Raw genomic sequence first — 17352 nt, 5'->3', positions numbered from 1 at the left:
TCGTCCTGCACTTTACTATCTGGAAAATAAATATTTCTCTGTAGCGCGTGCTATCAAACGCACTTTGACCGGAGCCCGCAAGTGGCTTGCGCTACAAGAAACAAGTTCATTCTCAGCAGGCAAGCACGAAGGTGGTGGTGAAAACTTTATTTCCGTAAAGAGAGAGAGAGAGAGAGAGAGAGAGAAAAGAAAGACATTTGTCAATGAGCAATGGGCTTCTTGCTGTTAAAACGCACGCCTTTTGTGGAGCTCAGCGACATAATTTTGAGCCTCTGCAGCAAAAGCTAGGCTGGAAAAGGGACGTAACGGTTCTTTATCCTTGTCTCACAGAGAATGGGCTAGCTCACTCAACTACCCCCCGCCCTACTGCACCCTTACTTCAAACAATACATGCCACAGCAAGGTGACAAAGGCGTTTACCCTTTCCTTTTTTGCATAGCTTCCACTGTAGAGCCAGAACTCTCCAAGAGAATTTCGACTCCCGTTTTCTCGTTTGGCAGCCCTGAGCTTACTCTTGTGGCGGGTGATTTCCATGACAAAACTGACACTGGTGCAGAGTGGACCTTTTTCCAGTAGCGAACCCCTTTTGGGTCCGCTAGACAAAATGCGATTGACGGGACGGGTTAGGGTGTATTTTTGAAGAAATGTGTTCCTAGTAGTAGGGTGGCCTTATTTTGCAGGGCTGGTCTGGGCCAGCCGGTGCAGACACACCTGAGTTATCTGTGAACATATTGTTAACACACTCCCCCCTCCCCCCTCTCTTACTTTTAAGGCGAAAGCCTTTATTGCCTCATCGTTGTCGTCAGCAAAAGTGTCACGCTTTTGCGGCGGCTCTGATTAGTCGAGACGAGATGACGTCATGGAGGTCTCGACCAATCACAGAGCATCACTACAGTATGCGCGAATGCGTGCCTTATATTGCCATATGTCAATCATTGATCGATTACTAAACAATGACGTACTAATTTAATAATTACTGAAGACTTATTACTGATTGATACTAACTTCTGATTAATGTATATTAAGTGACTAATTCCACAGTTCCTACTTACTAATATTTCCCAATTACTAAATAATGCCTAATTATTTATTAAAATTGATTACCCCGCCGGGGTGGCGCGGGGGTTACGGCGCTCGACTACGGTTCCCAATGGCGCGGGATCGAATCCTGGCCTCGACGGCAGCTTTTCGATGGAGTCGGAAAGCAAGGCGCCCATGTGCTGTGCGATGCCAGTGCACGTTAAAGACCCCCGGTGGTCGAAACTTCCAAAGTCCTCCACTACGGCGTCTCTCATAGCCTAGGTCGCTTTGGGACGTTAAACCCCACAAACCAATCAACCAACCATTAATTACTGATTACTGACAACTGCGTAACTAATTAATAATTTATTCTTTAATGCCGCGCACCTGGTAAAATCAACCACACAACATTAATCGTAGAATAACTGCGAAGATACAAAGAGCGTAATCAAGTCGTTGCCAAGCAGAATATACTGAATAAATGCACTCGTAGAATGTGACAGAGCAGTTGCTCGCTTTACTCGTAGCACCATTCATCGCTACATGCGCAAGATTGGCGCAGCAGAATGCAGCACTCAGGCTTTCGCCTTTCAATAATTTAGTCCCCAAAGTGTCCGAAGTTTTATTAAACCATGACAACAGGAAGCTGGCGAACCAGGCTGTGTCTTCTCTGTCGCATAAAGCTGTAGGGGAGGCAGGGAGATTACAATGCGTCCATTCCGAAGGCCTAGAAGATGCTAGCGCTGCACGCAATTATTGCGCAGCAGTTCATAGCATCAATGAAACGAAGGACGTTTCATTGATGCAATGTCAGTAACCTTGGCGCATTAAAAGCTTTTTCACTTTACCGGTTTTTGCCTTAAAAATTGGCGTTTTAGTGTTACAATAATTTTATATCATCCGGTGTCAAACTACAGGAGGCCGTTCTTATACGCCGTAAGTTTTTAGTTTTTTTTGGTATCGACCATTATTAGTATCCGACAACAAATATATAAAGCTCCCTTCATCGTTAGCCTTTTGAAAGATATATTCAACGTAAATAATAAATTAAGAGCCGACAAGCCGCCATCAGACCCTATAGAGAATCTCACCTACACGCGGTGATCATCCAGACTGAAATTCAATTTCTTTCCGAGCAGAGAAATTACAAGCAGGAAGCCAAGGGATACATAGCTCTACTAGCGCCACCTCCTTCAACATTCGCGTGCAGACCTCCCCTGCTGTTCCACCATCTTTTTTCCAAACTTCAAGAGTTGTAGCACAGAAATAGGGCACCCCAGTTGCAATTACTTGCCTCCGCCACTGGTGCGCGGCTTGCTGAGCGAAATGTATCGATACATTTCTGCAGGCAGCATGCGTGCTGTATGGGAAGTATTTTCAACAACACTCTACAGGATTACTATACTGTGATTTGCGTGCCGGAAATAAGCCGGAAAGTTTTCTTGGCTTATTTATTGCTAGTCAGTACCTCTCCTTCGTGAACCATGATCGTGAGTGTCGGTTTGTATTCACCCAGTCTATGAAGCAGGAAATCAATGTGATCAAACTTTTTATTTCTTCTCTTAAGGAAAAAGAGGGGAAGTAGAAGACCCTCGGGAATACAGCCGGATGAGGTGTTGCCCCCTCTACATTTTGATTTCAAACAGGCAGGTACTACAATATTACAAGAGGAATATTAAAAGAAAATAAACTTACAGCATGAAATTAAAAATGCGAAAGGAAAAATACAGGAACACATAGGATCTGAATTATAACATGCACAAATAAAAGCGTTTTTATTATGCACAAACAAAAAGAAACAAAATAAAACCTTTGCAAAGTATCGTGAAGAAAATACATACAACACGAAAAACTCGCTAGGATGTAAACCAGATGCCCCCGAAATCACGGCACCCATTAAACCCTTATATTGTAATAGAAAACACCCATCAATAATCTCAAGAAACAAATGGCTACTAGGTCTGTACATTACGAAAGGAAGCATATGAGAATAAGACGTAACTGAAAAGGTATCCAAGGTTATTTAAATTTTTTTCTTCAATGATTCCAACCACAATGTTTGAAAATAAGAGTATGCCATACTGCGGACACGTATCCCACATAAAATAACAAAAAACATATATGAGCAACTTTATTTTGTACTTTTGCTACAACAAAATAGAAACAATACTGCGCTGCCTATCTTCACAATCCGCAGCAGTGCTGCACCATCTTCAAAAATTGCGCTAGGTTCAGCTCTCCGCTGGTAAGGCGTTGTTCCAATTTCCGTATTTCTTAATCCTTATTTTGCCATTTCTTATTTCGTTTCTTCGCATGGCCGCCGTTAGACATTTGAAGCAGAGAAGCCCGGCTCATGGCTTTATCCCGCTTTATTATGTCCACAAATGTGTAGATATTTGGGTGGGCCTTCCCAAGTGTGTTGTTAATTTCTCTGCAAGTGAAAATTGCGATGGTTGGAGAAATGTGAATAAGCAATAAAGAAATTAGGACGATAATGTCCTTACCTATACCAGGCTACCTTTAGGTTATTCGTCCAGGCTCCGCTGTTCTGATGTTTATCCCACTGTAGGACGGCGAAGTTTCCATTGATCCATGTATCCTCGAAGTACTGCGTCAGTTGCAAAACCTCCTGCGTTGCTGATGGGGCCACTGCTTTCAAACCACGCCATGCAAGCCGCACAAACGTCGGTGGCACGAATGCCAAGCTTATCATCTGGCGTACAAATGAACTCACTGACACATCTTCCTCACAAGCTTTCTCGAGGCCTAGCGCTCGCACTTTTCGCCAGATTGCCTGGTTAAAAATGAAAATGGCGGCCCCGGTGCCGAATCCCAGGAAAACGTTAAGAAGTACCGGGATTAGCGCAATTTCAAAGTACGTGCGCACTATAACAAGCGACAAAGGCAAGTTCAATCGTAGCACAGTTTCCCTAAATGTTGTGAAAGCCGACACGTATACTTCTCGCGATTTACAAGTATGCAACATTCAAACTTACGCCATGTTTTAGCCTACTCAGTGTCACCAATTTACAGAACAGCGATGGGCACGAAAAAAATGTGCCTTCGATAAACACTCTATCTGCTTCCACAAAATGATTGATGGCGTCGGGCGTAGAAAAGTAGAGCACGCGGCCTACACTTGGGCTGATGTCGAAGAGTAGAAAGGCTCTTTTGTCGATGGTTTCGCTAGCTCAATTTCAGCCGCATCTGCAGGCAATGTGGGTTGTTGTTTCCTTTTTGCTCTGTAAATGGTACTTCTGACGCTCTCAAACGTCGGGAGCCTGGCTATGATTGGGTCATCAACCTAAGAAAAAAGTGGTTGGATCAGCCAGATATTTCGGGACATACACAAGTGTGCCAGTAGTTTGACGTGCATACTGCAACTCTGAAATTAATTAGATTATTTTAGATGCAAAGTGCCAGGTATTTAAAAAAATGTATGCCCAGTGCAATAAAGGTAATTATTTGACTTATTTACTAAATAAATATTCGTTCTGTCAAGGCTAAGATTAAGACTGTTCTCAAAACACTGAAGTAGAAATACGACAAAGACTTGAGCCTAATAAACTCGTGCGAACACCTTCTGTGTCAAAACAAGAGGTTGGCAATGCCAAAGTACATGCAAACATGCTATAGTATATGTATTAAGAACGTATGCATGTTTGCAAGACCAGGATGCTGCTGGGACACCTTTCACTTATAAGGCAACTTTAGAATATTGGAAGATACTGCTCCTCCACTCCTCCCATACGGCGTCTCTTATAGCCCGAGTCACTTTGGGGACGCTAAACCCCAAAACCAAACCAAAGTAAGATATTGTTCTGCACATATGTCTCTGGGAAAGGTCGAAGTTCCAATGCGCAGAGATTAAAGTATACTTGAAACTGGCATAAAAAACTTGTGGGCTGTGTTTTTGAGAATAGTGTAACTATTGTATCTTACTTTCATGAAAGCATTATTAGAAATGGTCTCAGCTTCCGAGAGGAAGCAAATTTTTGCTTCTGATGTTTTTCCTGCGCTGAAAACTTAAACGCAGGGACCTCATCATCGCTCACTTCTGGGCTTCATAAAATCAGCCAACATTTTTTCATTCATTTAATCATTTATTCAACCTTCATCTCATACCCTACTGATGCCCTGAGGCAATAAATATCGATTAAAAAAAAGAACTGCATAAAAATTCGATAGAACGCATTTTCGATCATTACCAGCAAAGAACTAGAACCTTGCCGACAAAGGATCCGCGGATATATTGATTGTTTTTGTGAAGCTTACAAAATATCTAAAAAATAGCGGCAAAATAACCTTTCTCAGAAAATGTGCGAAAGTTCTGTTTATATCTAACACGAATAGCAAACATGCATTTCATTTTAGTCTAGTCTTATTCTGATCTTCAGGCTTAATCAAATCTTATTGGAGTCTAAGCGTTTCCTAGCCGATAAGACGCTTGCACGAAACGAACTAGATAGGAATAAGAAAGAAGCTGACGACTCAAATAAGACTGCAACCTCTAGACTGCCTTGAGAAGTCTTATCCCAATCTAAAAGTCAGTCCAATATGGCTGCCCGCTTGGTCCGCCTCGAGATGCTCGCCGAATCCTTGTTGTGCCGCCAACGTGTGTTCCGTGGCAGGACGAATTCTCTCGATACGCTCAGCGAGGAGCAGCTGTAAAGACGTTTATGCTTCGGGCAGTGCGGCATTCTATTTATTGCCATTCGCCCAGAAGTCGAACACCCAAGGCGTCGTAGCGGCGTTTCTTCAGGACTAACTGCATCAACAGGCGTGCATCAACCTGCCTTTCTGCAAGCTGTGCTATTCAAAGTAGGTATTCCCAGACGATGGCAACACATTATTCACCAAAACCCCTGAAGTATATATTAATAACTTCCATTGTTTCGCAGCAACTTATAATTAAAGCTGGAACCATGCAGGAATATCCTTACAAAAAAACGTTACCAAGGAATAAGGAGGGATATATGTTGTCATTTCTGCTCAAATATGAAGTACTTACCAATAACTGCATTGACTCTTACTGGGTCAAGTGCCTCTTTTATAGGGCCATCTTTCTTTGAGTTGGCCCCTTTTCCATAAAGAGACTTTCCTCTCAATTCTTCTATGGTAAAAACACTCTTCAAAAGGTGCCCGCAAATTTTGCTGCCGCTGTTGGGCAGTGCGCATGAAGGCGGCTCATCCACGGACTTTTCCCATCATCACACCGTCTCCAATGTTTACCTACAATAATATAAAGAGAAGCAAAAATAAAACAAACCCACACTTACACGAAACCATATTTACCATATCAAGTGATATAGCACTCCATACTCGCAACTGATCAAAAACAATTATCATCTTGCACAACATTACTTGGAATAAAGCATTGAAGGACTGCATTAATAAAATGTACATCAATTTTCAACTTTTAGCAAGCTCCAAACAAAAGGAACCAGCTTACCACAAGTGCATTATTTTGCAAATACACCAAATGAGGGAAGAGGTTAAGTGAGGCTTCAATACCTGACTTAAACATCCTTCTGTAGGTCAAAATAAGTTCAATTTTTAGTTAACAATGACACATCAATGAAAGAATGCCGAAATTATTTTGCAAAACTGAGCAGCGTCTGACATGTTGCCACAGTTAACTTCCTTTTCCTACAGTTGTACTTAATTAGTTTATGCACAAAATTAAAAAAAAATATGAAAGCTAGGAATATATTCTATAGCAGTAGCACAATAGGAATAATTATCACCTGCCATTGTGTTGTCAATGCTTTGCAAAGTCACTTAAATCGCTTTCGCATGCACACCAAAAAGTGATACCTCTCTGCCACCTGCTAGCAATGTGCTGGTTGCTGTTATCGATCGCTTGGCACAGTTACTAAGTTACAAAAAGTAAGGCAAATATCTAAAAGAATGATTAAGTGCCATAAAATTTAGTGTCAACTTCCACACCTGTTCAGAGGTGGTTGCTTTGCTGCTCTCAATGTACTGGCCCAGTAGTTCTCCGCAAGCTTACCGAACTTAGAGTGACAAGAAAACGATAACATAAAAACTGGATATTCAAAAACCTGTACTAGCATCTCTGTCTGATGGCTCCACCACTTAGCTTTCTTGAATTTTTAAAAGGTGAGTGCGCTTCCTCTTACAGGCAGAGCTTCAAGTATGAGCATATAAACTGCTACCAGCAAAAATTATGGAAAGCAAATCTCCTGAATAAAATTCATGTAGTATTATTATCAGTGGGTGCCTTTACACATTCCAGGCAACTTCGTTCTGTACATACACATTCCTTCAAGCCTTCAAAGCAGAAAAGATATGGAGCAGGGCATGCAGGCCCTTTTTTAAAGTGCTTTATATGACTGCTGAAGTTCATGGCACAGTCGTACCCACCACAGGTACAGAACTCACTCAGTTAGATCTGTGTAGTCTTTGTCCAGACTGGTTCTTCGACCCCAGTATGGACTGAATTTTATCTTTTAAGAATCGTTGAGTAATTCTGGCAGCCAAAACCTTTTGTTTGTGGCAGGTCCAGCACATAGTGCAACACAGGGTGGACAATGCTACGGAGGGCACCTATAAAAATGCTTTGACTGTGAATATGAAATTATTTATGGTCCATTCTGCATCATACTCTGTCGCTTATTAAATATTACTTATTGTGTTATTTCAACACCACTGTCGCTGATCTAAAAAACTATGGTTATAATGCCACAACCGCCTTACCTCCCTATTATTTCTGTACCTTTATTCAGTGTGAACCAAAGAGCCTTTGCACCCTATAGGTAGCATGCCCAACTTGCAATCTGAAGGTCCTGTGGTAGATACTCACACCAACCAAATATTAAACTCAAATACACTGTTGCTTCACTTAGTGGTCTGAGCCCCTGCTACCGCAGCTGAGCATGATGCATTAACTTTTACGTGCCCAGGGCCATTTGTATTCAACTGCCTAGCCTGCTCTTCTGCTCAGTGCAAGATGCCACATGCATGACAGCCAGCAAATGGCATGTCTTATAGCGCATGCTACACTTTAATAATCCATCACCAGAAGACATGCTGAGGGCTATACAAGCATTGCTTTGTGTGTCAACTATAAGGTTGCAAGATTTGTTTCGGCGACATTCTCAAAGAGCTACCCACTGCAGCAAAAAACAAACAACAGAAGATGAACAATATCAACAGCAAACTGTCAAGCCACCGGATGATGTAGCACATTTTTGCCAGCTCTTGCATATACTTAGCATTTTTGTCCTTAAGACCACAGTACAATTAGTACATTTCAAAAGAACAAAAAGTTACCTTCTCTGCCTTTACTTCCAGAGTTGTTTCCAGTTTCCCGGTTATCTTTCTTAATCTTTTGACTATCTTGTACGAATCTTAAAGAAAACAGAAGGGGAATTAAACTTCCAGTAGACACAAACACAATCAGTTAAACATCACGGGAAATCGCTCCCAGGTAGAGCAGTTTGAAAGTTAGCAAAAAGATTGGTGGCTGAAAGGCAGATATGTGACACAAGTTAGAAGTTTAGAAATAAAAATGCTGTAAAAAAATGAATTAATGGACTTATTGATTACAACGATAAATTGAAAGGGAAAAAAAGGCCGAGCATGGTGCAAATCGCCACCACCCCATTTCAAAGGGGACGCATATATTCCATCCAAGTAATTTCCTGAGTACAGCCATATAACTACAAAGAAATTTTTCTTTGTAGCCAAATGACTATGCTCAGGTGGATGTTATATACTAATTTCACCTGATTCAAGTGAATAAGGCCTTAACCTTGTATAGCCTTAACCATGCTCTACAGCTTGAAAGGTAGCCAGAACAGGAGAATGAAGAATGGCGCTAATCTTTATCTGAAACTGCATCTAGTGTTTGTTGTTTTCTAGAGCAGCACAATGGCAGTGATCAAGACGATGCAAACCTAAACGTACAGGTTGCAAATGGATGGTTTAACTAGTTGTCTTTCAGGGCACTTATAGGTGATCAATTAAATGATAACGAAATCTAGAAGTGAGCAGCGAGGTAAGAATAGTAGATGAAGCATTTCATGCCTCACTTAAAGTCGATTTACATGATGGGCCAAATCATGAAATTCGAGAGTGGACGAAGCGTCACGTGACTTATACTAGCAGCCCTGCAATGACCACGCATTTCCTCTCGCAAATTCTGGTTAAGAAATGCTGCATTTCCAATGAAGCTATATTTTTCAGCGCAGCAACAACAATCTGCAGAAGAAACAATGCGAGAAAAAAGAGGAAACCAGCCTTTGTCCGTGCTATGAGTAAAGCGGCCTATAGACATTACGCACCAGTGCTGGCATGTAGCGACCACCGCGCGCTTTTCTGCCGTGTTTGATAGTAGTTGTATTGAGAAGCGGTATATTAAAGGGTTGTGTGGCTACTGAATTAATGTTCGTTGTTGCCGGTAATGGTGTCATACCACTGTGTCTCTTGCTGTATGCAAAACTCAAATAAGATTTTTTCTTGTAGCCTTAAGTTAATCTGCTGTCACATGTTTCTCTCGCTTAAGTGCACTTTCAATCAACGGCACACAAAAACTGTAAAATGGTATCTTATTTAATCTGCTTTTAAAGATTCCAAATTTGGACTCGGTGGCAGGCAAAGTATATCACCCATGGTTTTTGCATTTGTGTGTACACAAATTTTGCATAGCATTTTTGTGTAAATGATCTCATAGGGTGTTTGCTTATTGTGCCAAGTTATCCCATGTTTTACTACTTCATGCAAACAAGCTGTCAAGAGATTTTTTTGGTATGTCCAGGAATCCAGATAGAACACTTCACTCCATGTCAAAGGTGTAAAACTGTTCTCTTAAAAATTCGATTTATTCTGGTTTGTGGGGTTTATAGTCTTGCAGCGACACAGGCTATGAGAAACGCCGTAGTGGAGGACTCCAAAAATTTCGACACCCTGGTATTCTTTAACGCGTACTGACACCGCAAAGCACACGGAAACCTTGCTTTTTGCCTCCATAGAAAAGTGGCCGTCGAGAGGATTCGATTCCGCATTGCGAAATTTCAATGTATTTACACATTCGATTCACCAATTAATTTTATATCCTCGATTATGCCTTGGCATCAGCTACTGATGTTCATCTCCTGAACATGTTTAGCAAAAAGTAAAGAGCAGATGTATACATGGCAGCAACTGTTTCTGCCAGTTAGCTACAATCGTCTAGCGGAAGTTCATAATTGTTGATGATATCTGCTAATTTTTTTAATTAGTGCGAGATTTTTTCTCTAAGGGTTATATAAGATGCATCGAAATGGAGATCCAATTAAACTTGGGCCACATCGGTTTTGTTTTCTCCAATCGATATCACTGAATAATGCACTACTTTTTTTTTAGTTTTACTTTCATGGCGCGCCAACAAAAGCAGTGTCTTGGGTAGAGAATAAACTGAACGATTGACCATATCCACAGAGCAATATCGCTTGTAGCGAGCCTTATCGTGCTTGCCAGTAGACGTGATGTTTGCTACTGAGGTTATCAGGAGAAACAAGGTTGAGCGCACACATGCATCTTCTAACTTTATTTTGTCTACAGTACCCAGCCTTATAAACGCATGCATGACATTTTCTGTATGCTCATGAGGCTGGGTACACTCTGCTACTTCACTGAATTGCTGCTGTCAAATAATGTTTGCTGTTGTGCAACATGTGCAAAAACAAATTGTCATGCACCACAACTCCACAGTGATCACATTTGTGTTCTTTCAGGTGTCAATTCGATACTACCACAGCACTCCCGGTTGATTCGGTCTTCACAAAATATTCGACATTAGATGGCCGTATGCGTTCGCTAGTTTTCAGAAAAGGATTTAGCGAAGAATGTTGCTAGTGCCACATACTGGATTATGATGCAATGCAATCAGTTTTTGCATTCAAAAACCTCAGAACCCCCCCCCCCCCCCCCCCCCTGCCGAGCTACTGAAAAGCAAAATCAACCTCTCTCCAATGCTAGAGACTGGTACATACCCCGAGTAGGCTATAATGAATGATGCATGTCACCAACGAGGAAAAGAGTAAAATGCTTAAAGCTCAGGAATAAATAAGACCGCCTGAGGTTCTTTGACGTGCAGGCACTGCGTGGCAGATCAGTCCACAACAAAAACAGCATCATTTTTTATTTCAATCTGTGCAATTCTTTTTTTTACTGTAAAAGAGTAGTTTGAAATTGTTACAAAAATCCTCAGCAAGTCAATCCCACGAGAAAGAGCCAAGTGGTAGTGGCCATTAACTCAACAGGTCGTTAAAACCAATATGATAGGGGTATAAAATCAGCAATTCAGGAGTGCAAACTAATACTCAATACAACTTGATATACAATTTACTGTGCAATAGTGGCTTTTTTATTTTTTTTTTCACAAAATATATATGCATGACATTCTTTTATGTTGGACACATACAGGATAATGTTAGGTTGTGTATGGCAATGACGAAAGCGACCATGGAAGGCATGATAAAGGGGACTTCAATTTGTAATATAAAAGCCGCCCATACCATAATTGTTCTCAGCCACTCTCAGTCTTTCTTCCAGCTCGTCCGTATATCCCCGGAGCTGCCACAGTTTTGCCGCACCACAACTGCAAGCAGGCACCTACAGAGGAAATAATTTTCATCAGCCTTTTTGTTTGTTCTTTTAACTTTAAAGCAACTAGCCAAGCATTACTCAGCTACACTAGTACTCACATAGTGGATCCCAATGATAGCACGAATTTCTAGGCGTGTCGAGTGTAAACAAAAGTGCTGGCGAGTATTGAGTGCTAAATCTTAGACCATGCTAGTGTGGCTAAATAGTAAGCGCCATTGTCGGTCACCAAAAACTCACAATGCAGCAGCATCTCATGCTAAATAGTAAACTGAAAACTGTAGTAATGTAAGCTTTTCTCAAGGTAATCTGAACATTGACAATTTTCTACTAGTTGGACGAAAGCCTGACTGCGAAAACCAGTGTCCTCTAGGAAGAAACCAGTATTTCGTTTTCCCAGCGTTTTAGCTGGTGTTGCCTGTGGTTAGCTAGATTCATTGGGACTGTGATGTGAAGATACTGTATCGCGGGGAGAAAGACAACTTCGAGCATATGATCTGGGCATGCAAAAAACCCACAAGCCTCCCTCAGAACTCTTACCCGATCCCTCTAAAGAAGTTTGGGATAAGCTAAGGTGCAGCGATGATCCTGGCATTCAGTTCAAGGCCGTCGAATGGGCCGGAGTTGCCAAAAGTCTCCATGGTCTGCGGCACGCTAGCTGGTTTCCCCTATTCTTCCCACTTATTGTGAATAAAGTTTTATCAGCGCAGACCAGCTAGTATAATTGAGTAGCATGTTGGTGTGCCAGTAGTACATCCCTCATGGCACAGGAACAAGTACTGTACACATTAGGACTGCACTTGTTCCAGTATTACGTTGCAAAAAGCCAGCTGTCCAGAAAATTTAGCCAAATTAATATACTGTGCAAGTGCTTTTTGCTTGGAACTTAGTTACTTTCCACCCAATAGAAAACGATACTAATTTCTTGTTTTTTTTTCGAGCACTAATATGAACGAGTCAACAATTCTCATGTGCCCAGCCTGCAGCATTGTACTGGTCCTAGAATCAGATTTGACGCTGAGGTGCCGGACTGCAGTGGCACTGGGTTTGCCAAGGGGGGAGTGGCAGCTAGTCACAAAAAAGTAACTGGTAAGGCCACAATTAGAGCGTGCGACCACAGAACCACAACAGGTTTACCTGGTAGACAAGTTAAAAGGAATACAAAACAACACAGCAACGTTTATTTAAAAACAGTACTCCAGACATATCAGGCTAACTGTGACAAACACACCAGATTAGAGCCCTTTCTACTAGATACAGCAACAAAATTAAGCAAAGGCTTAAACCTTTGCACGGAATATGCACCATTTAAGTGAACAGGCGTTGTAAAGCAGAAATACCTCCAAACACCCCCTATATTTAAAACAGAAAGATCGCTTGTTTGAAATAATTGCCTTTAAAGCATCGATTCGCCCATTGCTTCTTCCAGCTGGCTCATCAGAGGTCCGAGGCTGTTCCACGGTCTTCAGGCCTGCGTTGTACAATAACCAGATGTAAAAATTAAAGGACACTCTAGCAACTAAAGTGATGAAAGGCGAAGGCCTGAGGGCTGAATTCTGCTACACGACTGTTGCGCATGTAGCGATGAATGCTGCTACGAATAAAGCGAGCGACTACTCTTTCGCATTCTGCGAGTGCATCTGTTCAGTGAATTCTGCTTGGCAGAGACGAGATCGCGCTCCTTGTATCTTCGCAGTTCTACGTTTACTGTTGTGTGGCTGATTTTACCGAGTGTGCGGAATTAATTAGTAATATATTGTTTTACATATGCGCTTTGTCATAACGCTAATTTTCATCGTGGCAATAGCATTTTCTTCCAGGAGCCTATAGCTGTATATGTGACCAACTGTACAGTAAATAAAAGTGCATAAAACAACATGCAAGAAACAAAAAAAGACAAAATGAACACTTAATTTTACTTTAAACGTATCACTCAATTATCTCACAAAAAAAAAATTTTTTTCTTCAGAAGAAAATAATATTAACCGAAAAAAGCCGGAAATTGTGTTTGAAAATAAACACCGAAAAAAGTCAGCCGAATGCTCAGAAAATAAAAACCTAAAACTCCAACCTCTAATATTTGCTCGTGCATATGTTTAGCCAGCTAAATGTACTGGTTCCATGTGTGGTCAATCTACCTCGTGGGTATGTGCCATTATCTGGGGGCACAACAACAACAAATGTACCGTACGTACTCATCTCCTCAGCAGTGGCGGCGGGATCCCCGCAGCTTTCCAGGTCTTCGCCGCCTGTATGTATGCACAATTGCCAGATAATGGCAAGGTATATACTGTCTTAGTGTCTTAGACGAAGAAATGCTTTCTGGACTAAAGGCACATATCCAAGTTTTCTCCACTTGCGGCGACATTATTGGAATTTTCTAGGGATGCCGCCGCTAGCTTTGCTCGGTGCCGCTGCACTGTTTTTTCCGTTCCTGCGCAATAGTTGCTAAATTATATTCATAACGTTCCTGTTCCCGAACCCCTGGACTCACAAGGGATAAACAGAGTACCTAATGAATCCTCCTTCTTTCAGAGCTAGTAATTGGAGTTGCTGTTTTAGAAAAGTGACCACTTCAGCCTTTTCTCGCGGCAGTAATTCGTCACTCGTCACGTCGTCGAGGAGGGAGAAAAGCAAACTGAAACAAGCCTTCCATTTTTCTTCTTGCTGGCCTACATTTGGTGCTTTAAATTTGTGCACTGCGTCTAAGGCAGACTGGATAGTGCGCAAATCATCAGTTCTCAATCGAATCGCGACCTGATCTCTGGAAAGTTGGATTTTTCTCAAAAGGTTATAATTTCCATGCGCTCGTTGATCACTACAGAGCGTTCAACCTCTGGTGGCCCAGCACTGCCATCAACACGCACGAATAAGACACACTTTTCAGCTTGCGTTAGCGTCCAAAAGTCACAATTTGAGTTTATTGGACCCTCGAGAGAAGATGTCCAAATGAGGGCAGCTTATTCTTGCGCTCCTCTTCTTCGTGCGCAGAAATTGAAAGCTGGATGGCTTTTTGCAAGTGCGCTTGCTAAATGCGCGCTCGTTTTTCTTCCGGCTCTGAGCGCATTGGGTTGGTGTCCGACAGGTAAGTAGGGCTGTTCGAAAAAATCGTGGATATTGCGTCTGGGGTGAACCTTGTAACGCCCATGGGTACTTCTATTGTATTACCTGTAGCGTCTGTGTAGGCGGACTTTGTTCTCAGATACCCAGGTTTGAAATGTAGCTCGCAGACCTTCAAAACACCGAAAGGAAAAATGTCCTTGAGAAACGAAAATATTGTTACGTGGTACTATTGTTACGTAACTATATTATCTTTTCTGCCACCGTGTATTTTTCTTTTCTTTTATATTTAGTTGGGAAAGTTTAGGCTACTATGTGTATAGAAGCAAATGCAGCCATATCATCGCCGTCTCATTTATTACGAGAATACAATAGATCCAATAGCTTAAATTCATTCCCTCAAACAACACCACACTTATTAAATTTAGTCTCAAAGTTGGAAAAAAGAAAATAGCCTTTAATTGTACACGTAGTCGGCTCATTCCTCAAGAGTATCGAAAAATGGTGGTGGCCGCCGCACCACTGGGCGCCGCCTGCCTCCCCCACTTTCTCTCTCGCTGTTGGCGTTCACCTCACACACAGCGTTCGGAGATGGGCGGGGTCACCGCGCTGAGTGGACGGTCCTTCCAAGCTGTCGGATTTGTACTACTTTATCACAGCATAGCTTAACAGCATGTCACACCCTGAAACACTCAAGCAATTCATGCAGTCTTGTGAGAATAAAGGATTTACACTGAAACTTTTGCGTTCTCTGCATTATTCAGCTAGGTAATCTGGCTTAGCATTAATAAAAGAAAATTTAAATCAGTACCATAAGCAAACCATAAATACACACCTTATATATATATATATAATCAATCTGTACCTCATCTTCTTAAAAATGGGGTAATTAATGCCACATTAATCGACTCTGGGGTATTATTCCATTTCTTCTTCCAGCTCTGCAAGAATCTGAAAGGATCTGCATGATTCGAACCTCACCTTTGGATGCCAATTTACGAGGCATCCTTTCTAAACTAATGGCTACAGTTAGGCCATATTCCTCACTTTCATTTTTTTTCGAGCTGGCCCAAAAGTTGGTCATCAAAGCTGTCTGTTTTTTTGCCCTTTTTTTTTTTTCCTTTTGTACGGCCTCAATGTGTCTTTCTGTTGGTGGTGTTGCCAATGGTGGCAGCGTTACTGGTGATTATTGCTCAAGAGAAGCATCCAGGAAGCCTTCTATTGTTGTTGGTGAGGGGGGGCACCTAGCATTCTTCCAAAGATGCCCTCAGCAGTCTCGCCAAAATCACAGACTGCGAAGGCGCTTCTATGCTGCATGTAGTTCTGCAGAGAAAAGGCTGACATTGTTGGAGGAAAAGCAAATGTGCGTTTGTAAAGCTAAAAAATTGATTTTGGCCTATTTTATTTGCATGCTCCTTGAGAATGCTGAAGACTTCTTTGGAGCAATAATATTGTATATACAATATTGATATACAGACAAGAAAGAAAGTTACAAAAGTCGCTTGCACAATCGTAGGTGTCATCATGCTGCAAAAGGTCAAGTTAACATCAACGAGACAAACAATTCTGTCGAAATATTAAGTGTACAATTTATAGTCCTGTGTAAGAACCAAAGACATGAGAAAAACAGCACTCTTAGGATTTTGTGTTAAAAAAAAAATTAAGATGCGGCCAACTAAAATAAACTCATCTATCTTAAATGAATGCACGAAAAACTAATAATGACGCAAACATGAAAATTCAAAACGCAATGCGAATCGGGATCGCTAGGTTTGCTTCTCCGCATGACAGCAATGTCGTGGTAAAGAAGCTTTACAAAAACAAAGTATGTATGATTATGGAACACAGTTATCAAAGGAGATGACAGACTAAACAGCAAAAAATGCTTTCTGAAAACTGTGAGAAAGCACAAAAACTCACTTTCTCGGACGGCCGCAACCCCTGTAAAAGGCCATGGATTCAGCGAACTCCCACGTTCGCCGTGAAACATAGCCGCTGCCGCTCCTCTTGGTAGCCTCAATCACCTTCAATTCACACGTGTATCGGTCCCTCAACCGTTTCCACAATTTGAGGCACTCTTCAACTGAAACGAGAAAAGCAAGCCAAACCTGCCGATGGTGACGCGTACCAGATCCAGAGAAGTATCTCCACGAGCACTACCCCTCAATTGAAGCGCACGAGGAGAGACACGAAGCTTTGACGTACCTGTCGCGAGGCCTGAGTGCAGTCGGATACGCTCCCATGCATTGTTTTTTTGGTCGACGTCACGATAATCAACTCTTTTCGTGTCGTAGACGCAGGGGTGTTGTTGCATAGCGTCCAAGAACCTCTCATTACGGACCCGGTGAGCTCCACCATTGACATGGAGTCGTTGGAAGCGGCTATCTTGTGCTGGTAGGAAGCGACGGCGACAGAGGGCGCGCAGTGCGGACGACCTCTGACCTCGGCGCATTCGGCGGCTTCCGGCGTGGTCCGACGGCGCCCAGCGCCGAATGCATCCGGATGCATCTCGCGCGGGTCGCGCTGGGGTATTGAGAGAGTGTTGCTCGGGGAAGGCCGCACGTGCACCCTCTCCCCTCGTTACTTTGACCGGCGCTTGCCTGCGCGCCGAAAACGTCGGAGTATAACTCCGCCTTAAGAAACTTAATGGTTAGAAGGGAA

At 42.2% G+C, this 17352-nt stretch overlaps 1 pseudogene; it reads right to left on the bottom strand.

Moving 5' to 3' along the window:
* Positions 1–15580: 15580 nt before the first annotated feature.
* On the bottom strand, positions 15581–17143 carry LOC146195295 (uncharacterized; annotated as a pseudogene).
* Between the last annotated feature and the right edge of the window lie 209 nt (positions 17144–17352).

Source organism: Amblyomma maculatum, chromosome 3 (genome assembly GCF_055883805.1).
Source record: "Amblyomma maculatum isolate TAMU_Amacu chromosome 3, ASM5588380v1, whole genome shotgun sequence".
In the NCBI taxonomy this organism is placed as follows: Eukaryota; Metazoa; Arthropoda; class Arachnida; order Ixodida; family Ixodidae; genus Amblyomma; species Amblyomma maculatum.
The sequence above is the reverse complement of the archived record's forward strand: the minus strand, read 5'-3'. Positions and strand labels throughout refer to the sequence as shown.